Source organism: Sapajus apella, unplaced genomic scaffold (assembly GCF_009761245.1).
Source record: "Sapajus apella isolate SASKATOON/1434 unplaced genomic scaffold, GSC_monkey_1.0 scaffold1, whole genome shotgun sequence".
Classification (NCBI taxonomy): Eukaryota; Metazoa; Chordata; class Mammalia; order Primates; family Cebidae; genus Sapajus; species Sapajus apella.
In genome coordinates, this window is record NW_022436941.1 from 51,085,434 (window position 1) to 51,106,165 (window position 20,732).

At 35.5% G+C, this 20,732-nt stretch overlaps 1 long non-coding RNA gene across 1 annotated transcript; it reads left to right on the forward strand.

Annotated features, from left to right (window-relative positions):
* The first annotated feature begins 4,083 nt into the window (after positions 1-4,083).
* LOC116552858 lies at positions 4,084-20,526 on the forward strand. The gene is made up of 4 exons (XR_004269536.1): positions 4,084-4,150; positions 15,295-15,298; positions 18,708-18,716; positions 20,514-20,526. It is a non-coding gene; the product is annotated as an uncharacterized LOC116552858 (long non-coding RNA).
* The last annotated feature ends 206 nt before the right edge of the window (positions 20,527-20,732 follow it).

The window sequence follows — 20,732 nt, forward strand, 5'->3', positions numbered from 1 at the left end:
AAAACTTTAAAACTACTTGTCATAACATGTTCATTTTTTTTTAAATTTTGTCTCATGGGGAGGGAGGGAGCGAGGGAGGGAATAGATGATGTGATGAGTAGATGGCTGGATGGATAGACCAAAAGACAGACAGACAGATAGATAGACAGACAGACAGACAGACAGACAGATAGAGATATTATGAGTGTTTCCAGAGACAGGGATCAGTTTGCTGAATATAACAAATGGAAATTAGAAACTGGATTATAAAACCAGTCATTATTGGAAAGTTAAAAAATCCAAAACCAGGTAAAGATAAATTATTTAAACATGTGAGACATTTAGCAACATACATATTAAGTTTGTTACATTATTCAATTTAGGAGAAGTCTGTAGAGATTAATGAGGGCTAATACATTATTAACTATTTTTTAAGACAACAACAGGATATCACACATTAGTTTTCTTGATACCAGTAAAAATAACAAAAATTAAAGATGGAGATAAAAAATAAGTATACTGTCATATAAGTAAAAATAATTGGTTAAACACTTTATCTTTGTTGTGATAATTGATTAAAATACAGCATTAATGGAAATAATAAACTAGCTTAAAGGAAACATATGGAAAAACTAATAATGTTTTGACTTTTTCTTTCCTCCTAACGATATTTTCTTGTTTTCTTAATGTGATTTTCCCCTTTATGCCTCCTCACTCTCAAATCCCATCTTTCTCATTGTTTCCCTAGTCAGTCTATTAGTAAGAGCCAATAAGTCAGTTAATAAGAGATTTTGCCTATCAGATTTGACAATGGCATGTCTTTAGAACACAAAAATTGAAGAAAAGAGTTATTCATTCTTTCACTTCTCATTTAACATATGCTTTTTAATTGTTTGATTATATAAAAGTTTGTTCTTTATACTGTCCTCTGATCGAATATTTTGTTTCTCATCTTTTTTGTCATATGGTGTAAGCCTTTCCTTTATTATTATTAGTCCTGCTTTTCCCTCTTTTCCAAGTACCAGGCCATTTTTTTCAAAGCTTACCAACATTTCTTTTGATGTATTGTTACTTCATAACAACTACAAATCTTACATGTCAGAGCCAGCACATAGTAAGTGTTCTGTAAAGGTGTTGAATGAATGAAAATTGGTGAATCTTGATGCCCTCTCAACATCAATTGCATGTAGAATGTTAGCTGTACTCTTCTGGGTTATAAAAACTTCAAATAAAACCAATTAACTACTCCCAAAACATTTATAAATGGTAAGTCTCAAAGTTCAATTGAAAACAAAGTCACATTTGTAGAAAAATCTGCTCTCATATATTCTTCAAATGCATTAGATTGTAAGGAACTTCTTTTTAAACCCAAAAAGCAATTATAATGCTTGAATGCACTGTCTGTGTTTGATTACTAAGGTATCGATTAATGCTGAAAACATTCAACATTGTTTTAATTTCACAGAAGCCTAGCAAAGAGAAAATAAGAAGTATACATCTGGTTAATTCTCTAAGTTATAAATTTACAATTAAAATTTGGCCAAGCTTTAGATACTTAAGAGTTTAATTGACCATGTAATTCTGAAACACACTACATGGATTCTATTACAGTAAATGCATGATTATAGGTACATAGCTAAATCATGACAAATCCTGCACATCAAATTCTACTTTTATTTACATTTCTTTTTTTTTTTTTTTAAATGGCTTATCCTTGAATCAGAGACATAATCTCCTAAAACATACCATATGTCTTTTCCTGTATAGCACATGTTAAAAAACAGCCTTAATTAGAGTCAATGCATTGTTTAGTTTCTTCACTGCCACTTCCTTTATTGTGTTGAGCAATGTAACAGAGTTAGGCTTGCATCTTTGTGGAGGTTGGAGACCAAGTTAGTGGAGAGGAGGCCTTGGTGAGTCCAGAAAATGTGGGTGACTGTCATAGGGCATTAACTAGAATCAACGCAACATAGTATTCTGTTAGGAAACAACATAAAAGAAAATCCTGTGGGTTTTTTTTTTTTTCTCATGCTATCAAATATTTATAAGATATAAATGCTCCTCTAGTTTTGTGAATATAAGAGACTTTATTACATATCAAGTGAAAGAAAATAAGGAATAATTATTGACTTATAGTTTGTTTGTTTATTATTTTTAACAAGCCAAAAATAACAATTTTTATGATAAAATTGATAATGTAATATTCGGCAGATTTATCAGTCATATAATTAGAGAATTCTAGAGGAAGTCTAAGGCTGAGTATCCAATGTGGACTTGCAAAGCCTGTCTTGTTCAAAGGAATTGAATTTCTGGTTCAAATTCATTTCGAAGACTTTAGTCTCATTGATTACTTTAAAAGCACTGAAAAATAGATTATTTTCTTTAATATCTGACTTGATATCCCTTATTCCTTTTCTCTTAATCTTCAATTTTCTAGCCCATTCATTTTATTTAAAATAAAATGATTCTTTTTTCTGTAGAAAATCGTATTCACCCTTACTTCTTGTATGGTATTTTCTTTTATTCAAAGCATTACTCCAACTAAGCTTGAGCTGTGTTTCTCTTTTCCCCTCTTTTCTCTTCTTTGCCTTAATAGACAATCATAGAGGCCCACATAAGCTCTTTATCTAAAATCATCCAGCAGTGTTATCAACTGTCTATTAAACCATCCTCCACAACTATGCAAGAAAGAAAAATGTAAAATAATCATAACTTATAATCCTATTTTTGTTGTTTCTTTTAGAATATAACCAGACAGCAGGAATTTGGGGGTAGCATTTGTTCAAAAATAATGAGCAATCATCTGCTGTTTGCATATGAAGTTTTTAGGTACTTTTAGTAGAAATAAAAACATGTGACCACTGTCCTCAAGGATAATTGATTACAAATCAGTCAGTAACCGATGAATGGAAGAATAGAAGAATTAAAGTTCTTCTAAATTATAATAAATTTAATAAACTATTAAAAGTTAAGATTCATGAAGAATAATTAGCCACTTTCATCCTTAGGTTTTTACTACTTTAAACTTCTAAACTCATCTTTACTTATCTGCTTCCTCATCAGAGCCTTCAAATCTTACCCCTTTGTCCTTTCACAACCTTCTTAAAAACCTTCTACCCCCTCTCCACTTCCACAAAGATCTATTTGTCATCTTTAAAAAATATACATACAACCAGGCAGATTGGTGGTATTACACATTTACGCTTTCCAATCTGAGGTGTTTTAGCATCCTAATTCTACAATCATTTTACACATTGCTAATTGAATCCCTTTCCAGCCTCCAGAGTAGCTATTTGAAACTGCCACCGATCTCACACATAACCAAGGCCCCTCACCCCTCTCCTCACATTGCCTACCTCCAGCCACACATAAGAATTAGGAGCCATTAAGGACAAATCTGTCTATGCAGAATCTCTGGTCTCTTCACAGGCCCCTCCTACCTTCAAACACACATCTATAAATGTACCTATACTGCCACTCTCTTTTCTTCCTTCCTTTCCAGATTGGCCCCTTAAAAATTAAAATATTGCATTGTTCCTCAGCATTGCTTCACATATTTTTATTTTCTTTTCCACATTACTACAGAATTTCTCTTCTTATTTTAATGACAAATTTCTGCCACAGCTTTTTGGATATCTTTATTGCTTCTGTTTTCTCAACCCATTGTTTTTTGACTCTTGCTTCCCAAATAGACACCTCTTGACCTTTCTAAGATGAGCAATAGCCTCCTCATTGCAGAATCCTTGTCAGCTGACTCTCTTCTCCCTCGCAAATTCTCCTCCTCCCTTTACTTTCATTATACTACTTTCTCCTGTTTATTTCTCTAAGCCTCTGATGCTATTTTCCTTCTCTCTCCATGATTTCCTACCTTCATTTGCCTGCCTCTTAAATGCTGGAATTCCTCAGGATATGATCCTCTCCTCACTCGATACACATTCCCTGAGGAGCGAGATATTCTGACACAGGTGTTTTAAGATGTTCTTTTGATATAGCTTCTTTGACTGTATGGTTTTGATGTCATGGGTATTTTTAATAATCCTCCAAAAACAATTATTAAATGTTAACTTTTTAAAAATTACCAACAAGGAAGTCCTAGCCACAGGAATCATACAAGAGAAAGAAATAAAGGGCATCCAAATTGGAAAAGAAGTCACACTATCTCTGTTTGCTGGTGAGATTATCATATTCCCAGAAAACCCTAAAGACTCCTCCAAAGGTTCCTAGATTTGATAAATGAATTCAGTAAAGTCTTGGGTTACAAAATTAATATACACAAATCAGTAGCACTGCTATACACCAACAATGACTAAGCTGAGAATAAAATAAAAAACTCAATTCTTTTTACAATAGCTGTGAAAAAATAAAACACCTAGGAATACACTTAACCAAGGAGGTGAAAGATCTCTACAAGAAGAACTGCAGAACACTGCTGAGAGAATTCACAGATGACACAAACAAGTGGAAATACATCTCATGGTCATGGACTTGAAGAATCAATATCACCAAAATGACCATACTTCCCAAAGCAATCTATAAATTTAATGCAATTGCTATCCAAATACCAATAGCATTTTTTAGATAATTTCTAAAAATCCCAAGATTCATATGGAAACAGAAAAGAGCCTGAATAGTCAAAGCAATCCTAAGCAAAAAGAACAAATCTGGAGACATCACATTTCCTGATTCTAAACTATATTACAAGGCTATAGTAACCAAAACAGCATAGTACTGGTATAAAAGTAGAAACATAGGCCAATAAAAAAGAAGTAAACCCAAACACTTATGACCAACTGATATTTGACAAGGCATACAAAACCATAAATTAAAGAAATGACACCCTGTTCAATAAATGGTATTGGGAAAACTGGATAGTTATATGTAGACACTAGATCACTTTCTCTTACCATATAGAAAAATCAACTCAAGACGGATTAAAGACCAAAATCTATCACCTAAAACCATAAACATTCTGGCCAATAACTTGGAAATACCCTTCTGAACATTGGCCTAGGCAAAGAATTTATGAATAAAACCCCAAAAGCATATGCAGCAAAAGCAAAAATAAATAAATGAGACCTAATTAAAATAAAAAGCTTCTGTACAGAAAAAAAAAGTCATCAGAGTAAACAGACAATTCATAGATTGGGAGAAAATATTTTTAAAGTATGCATCTGACAAAGGACTAATATCCCAAATCTACAAGGTATTCTAACAAATCAGCAAGAAAGGAACAAATAATTCCACCAAAAAATGACAAATTACATGAATAGACAATTCTCAAAAGAAGATATACAAACAGTCAACAAGCATATGAAAGAATGTTCACATTGGTAATCATCAGGGAAATGCAAACAAGATACCACCTTGCCCTGGCCAAAATGACAATTACTAAAAAGTCAAAAAGTGATAGAAGTTGGCATGTATGTGGTGAAAACGGAACACTTATACACTGCTGCTGGGCATTTAAATTGGTACAACCCCTATGGAAAACAGTATGGAGATTTCTTAAAGGACTAAAAGTAGATCTACCATTCAACCCAGCAATCCAGCTACTGGGTATCTACCCAAAGGAAAAGAAATCATCAAAAAGACACTTGCACACATATCACAGCACAATTCACAGTTGCAAAGATATGGAACCAACATACATGCCCATCAACTGATAAGTAGATAAAGGATATGTAGTATATACATACCAGGGACTACTACTGAGCCATAAAAATGCAGGAAATAATATCTTTTGCAGAAACTGGAGGCCAGAGGCTGGAGGCCATTATTCTAAGTGAAGTAATTCAGAAATGGAAAACCAAATACCATGTGTTCTAACTTATAAGTGGGAACTAATCTATGGGTAAACAGAGGCAAACAAAATGGTATAATGGACATTGGAGACTCTGAAGGGGGAAAGATAAGAGGAAGGTGAAGAATTTAAAAACTACATATTGGGTACAAAGACACTACTTGGGTGATAAGTATGCTAAAATCTCAAACTTTACCACTATACAATTCATCCATGTAATCAAAAACACTTGTACCCCTAAAGCTATTGAAATAAAATAAAGTAAAAATTACCAGCTATAATCCTCTTCTCCACAAAATGAATTCAATGAAATGGTTTCATTCAAGCATCCATGAATAAAAATGGAAACATTAAATTATTTAAGTCAAAATATCTTCTCCACACACTGAGAAATCTAATCTTACTGTCTTTTCCACATGGTGATAATTTGCAATCTATTACCCAGGCTTCTCTCTTTGATCTAAGGCTCAAATTTTTTATAGTTTACTGAACATGTCTACATAAGTCTGTACTGATTTCTTTAATGAATCCAAAACTCATCTCATTTTATTCTCTTCCCAAGCAGATCATCCTCCATATAATCCTCTGTTTAACAGTACCAAGACAAACCCAGCCACCCCATTCAGAACCCAAGAACAATCTCAGATTTCTCATTCTTCTTTTCCTACATTTGAAGTTCACTAAATTCAGTAAGTTCTGCCTTCCTTTAAAAAAATCTGTCAAATTTTTCCCAACTTTCTAACTTCAGTATATGGCTGGAATTCAACGCTTTCATCATTTTTGGACGCAATAGGCTCCTAACTGGTCTCTTAATATAATTTGACCATCCTTCAGTCCATGCTCCATCTTACTGCCAGGGGCATCTTTCCAAGAGCAAATCTGATTGTGTTACTTCTCTACTTAAAGCTGTGAACAGTTTCCTACTGCCTATAAGAATAGGTTCAGCTTGTCTTTTCAGAGTCATCATTTGCCACTCCCCCACACTCATCCTGAAATCTAACCACACCAAACTAAGCACAATTCTCTTAACAAGTACAAACTTAAATGCCTCCTAATTTGGAGATGCCCTTATTTCCCCCTGCCCATATCTATCTAATGAACGCCTAATTAGTTCAGAATTCCTGTTGCACCCTAAATACACTTCCAAGAGTACATGTATCATATACTACTGCAATCATCTCTAAAATGCTTTCCTTTTCTTCTACTAAAATTGTTTAAAGAACAGTATCTTATTTGTCTTTGGCTATGAAGTGCATAGTAGAGTGCTGACATTTGGTACTCAGGAAATTTGGGTGAATAAATAAGCGCAATCACTGTGCATGTTTGAATTGTACAAAATTTTCTGATTACATTCCTTGGAGAAAACAGCAAGTCCATCGGGGAGAGAGGTGAATGTTATATGTGGCTAAATTTCAATCAGGGGCAAACCTTCTGATGGTGCTGAATTCTTGGCATGCAAGAAACAAGTGTTTTCAACAGATTCTCATTTTATTGCTCCGTTTAATTCAGATTAGTCTCACCTTTTTCTCTATTTCATCTACAAAGTCAATCACTGAGTATTCAACTTCCTTTTTTAAGATTCTCATTCAAAAGTGTCCATTGACTGCTCCTAAGCAATACAATAGTAAGTGGAAAAAAATGTAGGCAAAGGAACAGTCTGATTGTTTAAAAATGATCATGACAAAGGAGCTTTCTGTGTGGTCATATTCTTACCCGACACAGATAGCTCACTAATTTGGGTTTTTAAAAAGTTATAAAGAATAAACCTAGCTTTACCAAGATTTTGCAAGCATTTAATTTTTCAGTGCTGAAAAATAGACTTGATCAACTGTTTTTCCCCCATAAGGTTCTACTTTAAGACCTCCATATGCTCAGTTTTAATAATCTGCTTCCAAAACCAGGAACCATTCCAAATATGAGTTATGGAAATATTGTGCTTCTTATTAAAAACAACATGAAAAGAAATATCTGAAGCCCAGGTATCAATCTTTAAAACACATTGAGGCAGATTCATGTGAAAGGTTTTGTATGAAGAATTACTGCTTAAAATCACTTTTACTGAGGCAGTTTAACTCGTTTCACTAGAAGTGAAAATTGCTATGACAAATATGTCACTATGGAGGTCAAATGGTAATTTGCACATGCTAAACAGCTCAGCAGGAAATTACATGTGATCCTCAAAATCACTAGCATTCCCACCAGAAATCATTTTAGAAGACATGGAGGTCACATGGATTGTGTTAGGGATAGAACTCTTTCAAACACATGTTCTACCCTCCCCCTTGGGAGGAAGAATTAAAAGGTATGGAGAAAGGTATGATCAAACTGTTTGAAGTTAGAGAAATGTTGCAATTTAGTGTAGTTAGAGAAAGGGAACTGGAGAAAAGTCTCATCCAGGACCAGTTTAAAAAAAAAAAAACTGCTTAACTTACTTGAATCTTTTAATACCATTGTATCACTTGATGTTAATAAAATGAAATTATGTCACCCTGAAAGGAATTGCTAGGCTCTCTTAGCAGATTTGCTTCACCTGCATGTGCTTCCTACAAAAACCATCAGATTTAATTTAGTGGTCTCATGGCATAGTGAAGTGAATGCGTGTGCAATGAAACGAAGGGGGATGACATTCAGCGGTCTCTTTTCTTCTTATGTTTCTATGTTGAAGAATCCTGTAACCTGTTAGTGATCATAGGTAAACAGGAGATTGTGAACACTACGATAAAACACTATGATTAAAACTGTATTAATGTGGTTCCTTCCTTCCAATGACAAGACCTTGAAGAATTCCTCAGGGGAAAAACCCAGGAGAGAAGTAATACCTTTTCTTTTCTTAAGGACCCCGTCTGTAACTATGTCATGGCAAAAATGTTTTACTTCTTATGTCTTCCCATTTTTTCTCTCATTATTATATAAAGTTTCCTACATCTGGAAATATACTAATTCACTGATTTATTGTTCATTGAGTACCTATTTTGTCCCAGGAGCTATGCTGTGTTGGAGAACAATTGTGGCAAAGGTACACAGTCTCTTTTCTTCAGAAGCCTTTGGTTTCATGGGGAGTACAAATGAGGATGGTAAGGACTAAGACAGGGGGACTTTACATTGCTATGTGGGCACATAGAATAATCACCTTGCCCGAGATGACCAATCAGGAAGACTTTCCGGAGGAAGAGACACCTAAGCTAAGACCTCAAGAGTGGAGCTGGAAATTAAGATTGCTTAAATGTTTGTCCTGTCCAAGTCTCATGCTGAAATGTGATCCCCAGTGTTGAAGGTGGGTTCTGGTTGGAGGTGTTTGAATCATGGAAGTGGATCTCAAGGGGACGTTAGTGTCATCCCCTTGGTGATGAGTGAATTCCTGCTCTGAGTTCTCATGAGATCTGATTGTTTAAGAGTGTGGGCACCTCCCTGCTCTTTCTCTTGCTCACTCTCCCTCAATGCCCTGTCTCACCATGTAATGCAGTGGCTCCTTCTTTGCCTTCTGTCATGAGTGTAAACTTCTTGAGGCTCTCACCAGAGGCAGATGCTAGAGCCATGCTTATACAGGCTGCAGAACCATCAACCAACTAAATTTCTTTTCTTTATTAATTTCCAAGCCTCAGGTATTCCTTTATATCAATACAAGAAAAAACTAACATAAAAAGTGAAGGCAGGAAAATACCTAGGCCAAGAAAATACAGTGCATAATCACCTGGAAGTGTTATACAGCCTAGCTCAATCAAAGTAAGTAAATATGTCTAATATATCTAAAGCATGGCACTCATGAAAAAACTGCTGAGCAACAAGGCTGGATTGGATTGAGATAGTGGAGGACTCTGTAAGGCATAGTCCACTACCTTGAGAGCAGTGGGAAGCCTCTGAAAGTTTTCCAGTAGAAATTAGAGATCAACTTTGCACTTAACTATATTACCTTGACTGAATTGTGGATGAGTCTAGAGGCTGAGATGCCATTAAGACTTTCATTGATCATGGTAAGGGATGAGTGTAGATTGATTAAGAATTGTAACAGTAAGTAGCTATTCCCAAGTATGTCATGCACAGAAGAAACTGGCTCTATAGGACTGAAGCTCAACAGAGCGATTGATATTGAAGATGTGAGTTGAGAGCCACCTTAATATGGATGCTATAGAAACTGCAGCATTAAATGAATACATTAAGTGAGAAAAGTAAAGGAGCAATGAGTAAAACTGGAGGAAACCCAAGTTTAGCTGGTAGATAAAAGTCTTCAAAAGAGACAAAAAAAAGTCATAGAAAAGCAAGAAAAATGTGAAGTTTCAAAAGTCAGAAAAGAAAATGTTTCAAAGGAATTTATGGTCCATAATTTCCAATAATGCAGAAAAACCAAGTAAAATACAGACTAAGAACTGTTCATTACATTTAATAATAAAGACGTAGATATGTAAATGTGGTAAAAAGAAATTCAGCAGAGTCCTAGAAACAGAGCCAGGCTATTGAAGTTCAAGTACAAGTAGAAGTGAAATATAAAGGCAATTGTATGTACAACTCATTAAATAACATTAACCATGAATCAGAAAGGTGGAGGGGCTCTGAGGGGGAGAGAAGGTTTGTATATAGTTCTTTTTTAACATGAGAAACATTTGAACTATGAATACTAACCAATATGGAGAGATTGAATCAAAAGATGGTCATGAAATCCTTAACAAGAAAATAAGAATGCTCCAGACACAGGTAGAGGGATTAATCATAGACACAAGGAAGTACTATCACAGTTGAAAGACAGTACAAAGTTGACAGAGTTTCTTTATGATGGCCTACATTTTCACTTTGAAGTCAGAGACAAGATTATCTGTTGAGGACAGGGGAGAAGAGAAGATCAGAGTTCTGAGGAACATATAGATGTGTTGAAAATGTCACCATGGAGAGCAATAAAGGGAGGCAACTAATGATTCCTAGAAGTGTAGGTTGGCTCTGTTGAGGAACAAGTTGATTTTGGAAACCCAGAATCTATAATAGTACCCCTGTCTTTCAGTTTGTTTGATTTTCAAAAGCTGTAGAACTGTACTGAACTAGGATTAATCCAGTTCAATTTATACAGCATTGAGGCTTTTCAGAAAAGGTACAATAGAAAAGCAAGAAGGCAACACAGTTTAAGGATATTGACAGGGCATCTAATTTGGGTTAGGAGGGATGTGAAGATGAAAGCAGACTTGTTCACAGGGGTAAGCGGAAGAGACAAAGAATCAGAAGTCCCCACATATTCCAGAAACTGTGTGGCAGAAAAAAGTATATTGGAGAATGGAGGCATAAACCTTACACATGGAGTGAGATTATTGAAGTCAATACTTCAGAAGAAGTTTGGGCTTATAAGAAGATCCAACATGCAACAATGGAATGGGATAGCTGAAGTAGCTTAAAGATAAAGGTCACATCATTGACAACAAAAATAAGAAATTGAAAGCCCAAGTCATTGCCTCGGCAGGTCATCCAAGTAGATATTGAAGCACCCAAGAAGGACAGCAGGATTGAGATTGAGAGCTCAGATGATAAAAGTCTTCACTGAAGGCAGGGAAAAAATTCTGAAAGTTGTTTTTAGTCATTCTATCACCATACAAAAAATATTATTTCAACCTGAAATTCCACCTCTTCCAGAATGTTATGATAGACATGGCTCAATCACTTTCACCCTGAGAAAATAATTTAACTCAATAACATTTGCTATTTCACATGTGTTGATGTTATTAGTAGCTTTTTAAACTCTGGATTAAAATGCAATTGTAAATTGTTCTAGATTATGAATTCACTGAGTCATATATAACTAGTCTGAATACCTCTGGGGATCTAATATAATAGTAAAACCTGTAAATAATAAAACAATATGTAATTTAGAGGCACTTGCTCCTGGCTTGATGATGTTACGTAAATGATGAAAAATGCTATATTTGAGAAGTTCAAGTTTAATACAAACTATAAAAGTTTAATGACAAGTTATGTTATTCACAATCCCAAACTTTTTTCTTCATTAAATATGGTTCTCTATGCACTACTAATTCTCAATAGACAATTTGTCAAGGAATAATCAGTAACAGAGAAGTGAATCTTACGCTTACTGAAATTTGTCCCCTTAAAGACACCATTGTCAGTAGAAATAAAATAATGCAGTTAAACTACTCTTTTCATCTTTTATGGAAAATGACCTACATGATATAGCCTCTTCTGAATGTCTTAAAATATCATCTATACATCAATTATTGACTTCTTTTTAAGCCCTTCTACTTGTGGAGTGGTGTTTCCCAAACAGTGCTAAGGATGGCTTGTATTATTTGTTAAGTACACATTTCTGGGTCCTAAGTAGGCACACTGAATCAAAACCTCTAAGAGAAGAACTAGAAAAGTGTTTAACAAGCCCCCCAGGTGATTCTTATTACCAGGGAAGCTTGAGAAACAACAGCTTTAGGATGTTCAGGCTTTGATCCCACATTTAACAGATCCAAGTTATAATCTTTTTGAGTTTCTTCAGAACTTTTCTGCCGTTTTTCTTGTTGCCAACTACGACTTCTTTTCATGATTTTCTTATCAATGTTCCTGTCTCAGAAACATTTCTCTCTTCTAATCACAATTATAAATTATTGCAATGTAGAAACTGAGATAGTGAAATTTGTTGAACTGTAAGTGAAATAAGAATGTGTTGGCTCTGGTTAATGATCAGGAACCACACTCATGAGTAAAACTATAATCATCTTTAAAGATGTTGTGGTATCTTTCCAGATTGTATTCACTTCTAAATGTTTTTGGTAATTGTCCAGATAATTGTCAGATAATTTATTCTAATATAAACAGACATTTACAGTTGGACAATGCACACAAGTTTGATTTGATTTCAGTATTTTACCAAATGCACTCATTCCCACCCAGATATATAGCACTGCATAGACACTGCCTAAATTCCACTCTTTAAGTTATAGCAGAAATAAACTGCATTTGACGCTTTATCTAATTTATTTGACAGAAAGGAAAAGATTAAACAGGTTATTTATATGTACAAATTTCCCAAAGAGAAAAACCATTAAATATAGTTTCCTAATCTAATTGCTGGATTTCACAATTAGACCAATGCTTTTCTATTTAAGTATCAGTCTTCAATAGTTAATCTGGGTAAACTGGTGAAAACTGGAGAAGAAAAAAGTAACTTACAAGGCTAGAAGATGGACCTGTTTCGTTGGCTGTAAAAACGAGATTACAGGTTCTTTGGAGAGGCAACCACACATTCAGCAGTTGGTACACGAGTGAACATTTCCCTGACAATGTAAGATTACTACGAATTGATAATGACCTTAGAGAAAAGTGATGCTGACTGCTTTACATCTTGGTATTGCCTGGTCTGAATGATTTGTACCCCATTTTCATGAAGTGTTTATGTTCTCTTGCAGACTAGTTTAAAGATCCCTTTCAGCCCATTTGCTTGAAAAGAGAGGCAGAGGAGTCTTCTTGAACTATAATTAAAGTCTCAAAGAAGTTGGCTTTCTCAAAATGCTGAGCCTTACCCTCCTCCAAGTTGTTTGTGTTAGCTTAATAGGGCCACTGCAACCTGTCCCCCTCTTCCTTGCTGTGCTATTGAAACACAGTAAGAAGACCCTTTGAGCCAACCATCTGCTCTTCAATTAAACTAGCAAGCATTTTCTTTTCAATAATTTAATGTGGGCGTCCTTTTGTTTCCAAGTAACTGCTGGTAAAAATTCATGAATTAACTAGGGAAATACACTAAAGAAGGACAAAAATTTACTTGCAAGATGGAAAACTTAGGAAAGCAAGGTATGACAAGACCACATGGTATTTTTTGCCATGATAGTTGGTCCCATATTTTCCTAAACCCTGTTATTTAACTACTTTCCAATGAGATCCCAAAAACAATTGCAATGGATGTGGCTATAAGTAAGCATGATGCAAGATTTACTAATAAATTGGACTGCTTTATAATTACCCGTGAAATAACAACACTTGACCCTGATTTATTTTGTGGGCTGCCTTTTTCTCTCTAAACATTTTGAAGTTAATTTTTTTTCTTAAAACCAGATGTTTTAACATTTCAAAGAAGATGCATGGAATGCAAACTCAAGACCAAAACTGTTTTAGGCTTGCACTCGTTATTACTGTTATTAAAGAAAGGGCCAGGGCTCCACGCAAACTGGAAATGAGCCAAAAATTCTAATTTAGATGACAGTGGCCATCTTGAAATCTTCTAAACATACAAACAGCTTTCTTTCCATTTTCTGTAAACACAGAAGCAAGGAAATATGAAAACTAGATCAGACAGGAAAAGAATTGCTCACCTCTCAATTTCATTGTGATGTAATGATGGTCCATTTTACTTCACTTTATGGCATGGGAAGGGTTCCCTTGTTTGGAATATCTAATTAAAGATGTTAAGGTTTAGTTAGTAATAAAATCTATCAACCCCCATTTGTTTTTGCAAATATTTTGACAGACAATTTTGTCTCTGTGTCTATGATTGACTCCTTTGACAACACAGGAATTTACAATAACCTGGGCATTGGGAGCTGAGGCGTTTCCAAGAGGCTTCTCTACAGTGAGAAAAGCAAAGGGCTCCTGTTCCGTCCTCTTGATTGTATCCAGCTGGTTTCAGAAAAGCATCCACTCAGTCCACTCTAGGGCCAGAGCTCCTAGGTAGTGGTTCTAAAGGGATAAGGACAGGGAGAAGGAGGTAGGAGATAAGATAGAAATGCAAGGACCATGCTGATAACAGCAGTGACAATAATAAGGAAGGCTGACAGAGTGACATGTGGAAATGTGAGTTCATTCTAAGCCAGAACCGAACAAGCCTTTTCCTAAATGATTACTTAGGTAATCGCTTTTTGCTTGATTAGATCATTGCATTAGGACTTTGGCTCACTTTATTTATTTATTTTAAATTGATAGGCTTTGTTAACTAACCAAGGTAAGTACTTAGAAGAAGTAACTTCACAGGACTTTTCTGATAGATTTGCACAGCATCAGGTTATAATCACTGGTTTCTAGCTAGCAGATAGCCCCTTGAGGCAGCAAGGATTTAGCAAAATATCACTGCCTGGAGAAATAAAGGCAAGGCTCATAAAATGATGTAGTGCTTTCCTGTTGTTGCTATAGAATCATTGTTTGCCAGATTACCTTGAGGGAAAGTGGCCTTCAGAGGGGGTCGTTTATGATTACTTTACACAAAATGGAACGTGGAAGTAGAATAGAAAAAGATTTGATTTTTGTATGCCACTTTTCATAGACAAGTCATGTCATAGGACATTAAAAATCAGCAATATATTGCTCCTGTATGGCCTGGGTAGACAAATACAATGGCTAGTACACATTCAGCAATAAGATGATGTAGTCTGTGTTGCAAGGAAAGGAAATGTTGGCCAGAAAATGAGATTTGTTCTGTTACATTGACTGGGGTCTGGAATAGATAGTGATAGAGTAGGAGTCCTTTTTCAGTCATTTAGTAAATATTTGGGTGTTTATTCTGTGCCAGGCACACTGTTGGTATATTACCATGGTGAACTAAACAGATGAGTTCTCAGCCTTATGAACTCACAGTACCTTACAAAAGATCTGTAACAACTAAGGATGACAACTGTGGCACGTGCTGCAAAAGAGATGCCTGGCGATATGCAGGGGGTATTATGAAGGACTAAGGTGGAAGGTAGGTGAGGGTTTAATAGAGGAAGGAGGAAGCTGAGTAGGAGAAAAGAAGGCACAGAAAGCCTTCCTAGTAGAGGAAACAACCTGTACAACGGTCCTACATTGGAAGGCAGCTCGGGCAGATAGGAGGAGCTGAAAGGAAGCCTGTGTGGGTGGGAGTAAGGAGTAGGCAGAGTGCCCTCAGAGGTGAGCTGGGGGAGCTGAGAAGAGGCGGGATCTTCCTGGGCTATGTAAGCTCTGTTCAGGGCAAACCCCAAGGGCAACAGGAAGCCACTAACATGTTTTAACTGTCATCAGAAAATCCCAGGAAATATGATTCAGTGTTGCTGCCCCTGTCTGCCATTCAAAAACCCCCATTTTCTCCTTTTGGAATCACGGCATTACACTTATTTTCAAATACTCTTTGCTCTTATTTAAGGTCGCCATTCAATACATTCAGAGACTTGCAGCTAATTTCTCCTTTTGCTCAGCACATTAAGAAAATGTCTAAACAAGATTCTTTTAACACCAAATGCACGTTTCAAGATTTTTCATAACAATAACCAAGAAAATTGAAAGGGTTATTTTGTGGTACTTCCTGTATAATTATTATACTATTTCTCTAAAGCCATTTCTAAATTGTGGAAAGAAAAGAGTGCTTTCGTCTCTTACGCTGATGGTAAAAGCAAATATTTACAATACAGGCTGTCCAGGAAAGAAATAGAATACACATATAATCTGTTTTTCTTGCAGTATCTGCTGCTCAATTTTATAAGTAGCTGCCGGCCAACTCTATTTCGAACCCAAACCCAAAATTTTGTGCCTTTTTGTTAAAGCGAACAGAATATTTTGCTTAAATATGTCAAAGAAATTGTTGAGAGTCATTAAGGGCTTTTGGTTGGCTGGTTTGCTTTTTTGGCAATTTGGAATCTCATTGTGAAACAGCTTACAGAACCATGTAGCAGAAGAAGAATTATATTGTTGTAAAAGCTCAGTACAAGCCGAAATCGACATTAGAGTATGCATTTCCAATCACGAGTAGGTGGTACAAACACGAATCCTACTGAGAAATAATGAGATGTGTGTACATATGAACCTCCTGTGTATCTTTTTGAAAACATATCCCCAAGAGAAAATGACATAAAACAACTTGCAATTAAACTTTATTTGATGCCAGATGAGAAACAAATGTTTTAAAAACTGTAATTTTTAATATAATAATTATTTGCTTTGCATGTGCAGACCAGCAGCTTCTTATACCACTCCAATTCCTCAGCCAACATTTATTTCTGAAGTAACTCGATAGAGGCTGAGATTTTAATTGCATTTTCCCCCTGATTCGTATATGTACTCTGTAAGATTTTTTAGAGAAATGAATTTTTTCAGTCTGACTTTTGAAGTCACATATAGACCATTCTGAAATTGAATGCTTGCTTTATAGATGTTCCATAAGAACAAAAATAGTGTATTTCCCAATCTACTGTATGTAAATAGCTCATAAATTTTTCCAGGACTACAGAGTAGTTTCTTTTAGATTTCCAAACAGTATAACTATTTTTCCCAAGTGCTTCAACTACCAGAACCTCATTTTAACGACAAAAATTTGGAAGGCTCTCTGCGTACAAGATAATAGACACACCTTCATAGTACTAATTCATTGGCTAAAAAGGAGCATGATGATAGGAAAACACAAATCTGTAAAAAAACTAGCAGAATGTATGGTTTGTAACCACAAGTGCTTATGCAGACATTTGAAAATCAGCACTTCAACTGCATTTACAATATACTAGTTGTTCGTTCTAAAGGTAAATGCTTGTTACACATGTGGCAGTACGAGCCATTACAGTCCTTCTAAGGGTCCAAGGCCAGTGGACTGAGGCCATTGGAGTATAAGGCAAAAGAGTTCACAGAATACCTACAAGCATGTGTATTAGTAATAAATTATTTGTATAAACATATATGTACATAATAATGTTTATATCACTTTACAGTTTAAAAATTGTGTTATACTCACAACTTCATTTAATTTTCACAACAAACCTGGGAGACAGTTATTGCTACTATCATATTAACAATGAAGAGTCTGGCTCAAGTAAGTGATATGACTTGCCCAAGATGACTGAGAAAATAATTATTAAACTGAAAACTTGTCAGTTTTTTTTTTTTAATGATTGACTTACAGTAACTTATAAAAAGTTTCAGAATATTTCAGGATAGGACCACAATGTGACAAAATCTAACACACCTGTTTTTTAAAAAGCTTTCCCTGCATATACAGTCACATATTGTTGTAGGGAATTTTCAAATATTCTAAAATTAATGTATCCATCCTAATAAAAAGGTTTTAATGGGGCTCAAAAAGTTTCTTCTTCCAGCCTCTTCCATTCAAAGCCAGTAATAATCAAAGCACAGTAATGATTCTTTGAGTCACCCTCAGAAAGGGAAAACTGTAACCATTAAATTTAGATATAATTAAAACCAAGGCATGATTTTACACAAAACTGATTTTTTTACTTAGTTCATAATAACAAAGGAAAAATTACTATAAGATACAACAATATCCACCAATTTCTATCCACTGAGTATCTTCTATAAGATATCCTAAAGACTTAAGAACAGGAGACACAAAATTTGAATCCAGTGTTAGAGATACATGTATAAACATGAATCATCTACCTGAGTTCTTGAAAAGGACTAGGCAACTTTTGATTATAACCTTAAATGTGTGCTACTACATGCAAATGTGATGAGATTTAATTTTTAATTTTCTTTTGTTTATTTGGCAAACATTTAACATCTACAGAGGGAAGCAAAATTCATTATGACATACAGGCTTATTACAATGTTACAATCTAGCAGAAATGGTAAGACACGGCGTGAAGACCAACTGCATCTTGGTTGCCAACCCACTATGCTAACTTCTGGTTAACCTCAGTTTCAAGAAGGAACTGGAATCCTTATTTCCAGTATATGTATTCTTCTTTGTGTAAGAAAATGTACTTACCATAAATCTTGCCCTTAGGTCAAAACGACCTTGACCATCAATCCTGCCTGTTACAGGTTCACACAGCACCCTTTCCTTTCCCTGGGAGATCAGCTTCATTGTCCTACATGTTACTTCCCTATAGTATATAAGCCCTGGGTCTGGGGGTAATAGCATAGGGATCCAGCATCTTGTCTTGCCACTGCCCAAGACACAGACATGGCTTCTATTCATAAGTCTTTATTAAATGTTTCTTTCTAAGCAACTGTATTTATCAGCCTCTTTCTTCAGCCTCTCAGCTTCCTCAGACTTTGGGAGTATGTTTGTGTAGGTCTGCCCATCATGGAACATATGGATGCTGCCACTTAGACCCTTATTGAAAGGAAGACAGCTATGCTAGACTACGGAAGACCGATAGAGTCTGAGAGGCAGATTTAGGGAAGAAACAAATTCCTCATACAGAGTGTGATGAGAAAGGAACAGAGCATGCTTAGGCAGTGCAGGTAGTCCACTTTGGCTAGGCTGCAGGTTATAGGAAAGGTAATCATGATGACCGAGTCTAAAGATGTACACATAGGCCAGACCTTGAAGGATCATGAATATCAGGCTGTTGTCATTTGACTTTATTCAGGAGGTAAGAAAGACAATTAAATGTTTCTCTCAACAATGTCAGAAATATATTAATGTGGACATTATACAGGATGAATAAGGAAAGAGAGATTGAATAGGTGAATCCCAACTGGGAAACCAAAAACCCACGTGACAAAATCCAGTAAGATTCTGAGAGCAGGCATGGAAAGAAAGGGACAGATGCTGAAGATACTGGGAAAGAACTGACAGGTCACAGAAGCACATGATGAAACTGATTGAATGGATGTGAACAAGCAGAGCAGGGGAGAAGAAAGAGGCAAAGCAACTTGAAGGATGGGTAACCCAGAGAATAGGGCTACCAGAAAGAAGCTCAGAAAAGTTAGCACATGGGTGTTTGGAGAAAGGAGAAAACATAAAGAATAGTTTTGAAAAATATTTAGCTTGAGATGGAAGTCTCCAGGCCCGTCATCTAGATGAAAATGCCCAATAGGGAGGTGGATATTCGGGTCAAGAAACCAAGAAAAAGATCAGACTGGCATATTGGTTTGGGAGCTTTTAGAATGAAGTCAGATGGCTAAGGACAAAAAATATACACTTTGAATGTGGTTATACCTGGGAATGGTCTCCAAAGTTAAATGTAGGTTTCAGAAGGGAGTCATATTTAATATTTACATTTTAAAATTTGTATAAACTGTTAATACATAATAAAATGCCTTTCAAAGCAATTTTCCCAGACTATTTCCTTCTTCATAAGTTCTGGTTTATTGACAGATAGATAAATATATCTGATTTATATCTCAAATTTATTATTTTATTAATATATAAAATAACCAATATTATGATATATAATCTCCTTTGAAATAATCCAGCGGGTTAAGATTTGTAAATTTCTTTTGAAGTGATATTATGCATGGAAAACCTTGTAGCAAAAGAGATGAGAAGCTGGAAACAGTTTCTGCAACACATCACTTGACAGGAAGTTATCAGAATGAAGTCTTATAGGTAACAATCTTATAACCATACATGGTGTTTGTACTAGTTACCATACAGATAGGAAATGAAAGGTCCATTACGGTTTCTTATCAGTTGTATATTGGTGTAATTTAGAGAGTTTGATAGCATGAACCTGAACTGCAAAAGCCTCCAGACAATGCCCTGTTATCAGTCATCTAACCTTTGAGTTTAAACAGCGATGTTTGTAGACTTTCTCTTGTCTCTAAAGGACATTGTCTTCCCAAAACATTTAGCTGAAGCTATTAGTTTCATTCCCTTCTAATATTTTTTTTTCTTAACCATGGCACCTAAAAAACATATCAGCCTTCTAAGATTAAAATAATACAGTGCAATATCATTGGGCTACAATTAAACACAGTCTGTGTATGGCTTGCTTCGATATATAGCGATGATATGATACAGACAGAGTCCCTATGCTAATCTCTCAGATTTTCAAACTGATCATGTTCACCTTTTTGCCCTTTTAGAGGGATTTTCACAAATGCTTGAGTTTTCATGTGTTTAGTTTCCAACATTGAGATATCTTAGACAATGACAAAATATTGCATGATTCTCCAACTCCTTGCCTACTAGGGCTGAAGACAACCATCTGGATGCTCACTAGGTAGCCAAGAATCAGGGAGAGCTTCCCTGTGAGAGATTGTGGCAAGGGCAGGAAGCTCTAAACCGCATCAGTAGAGCAGGGAGAGCCAGAAGCCATGGAAAGGAAAGGTAAAAACAAAACAAACAAAAATTAGG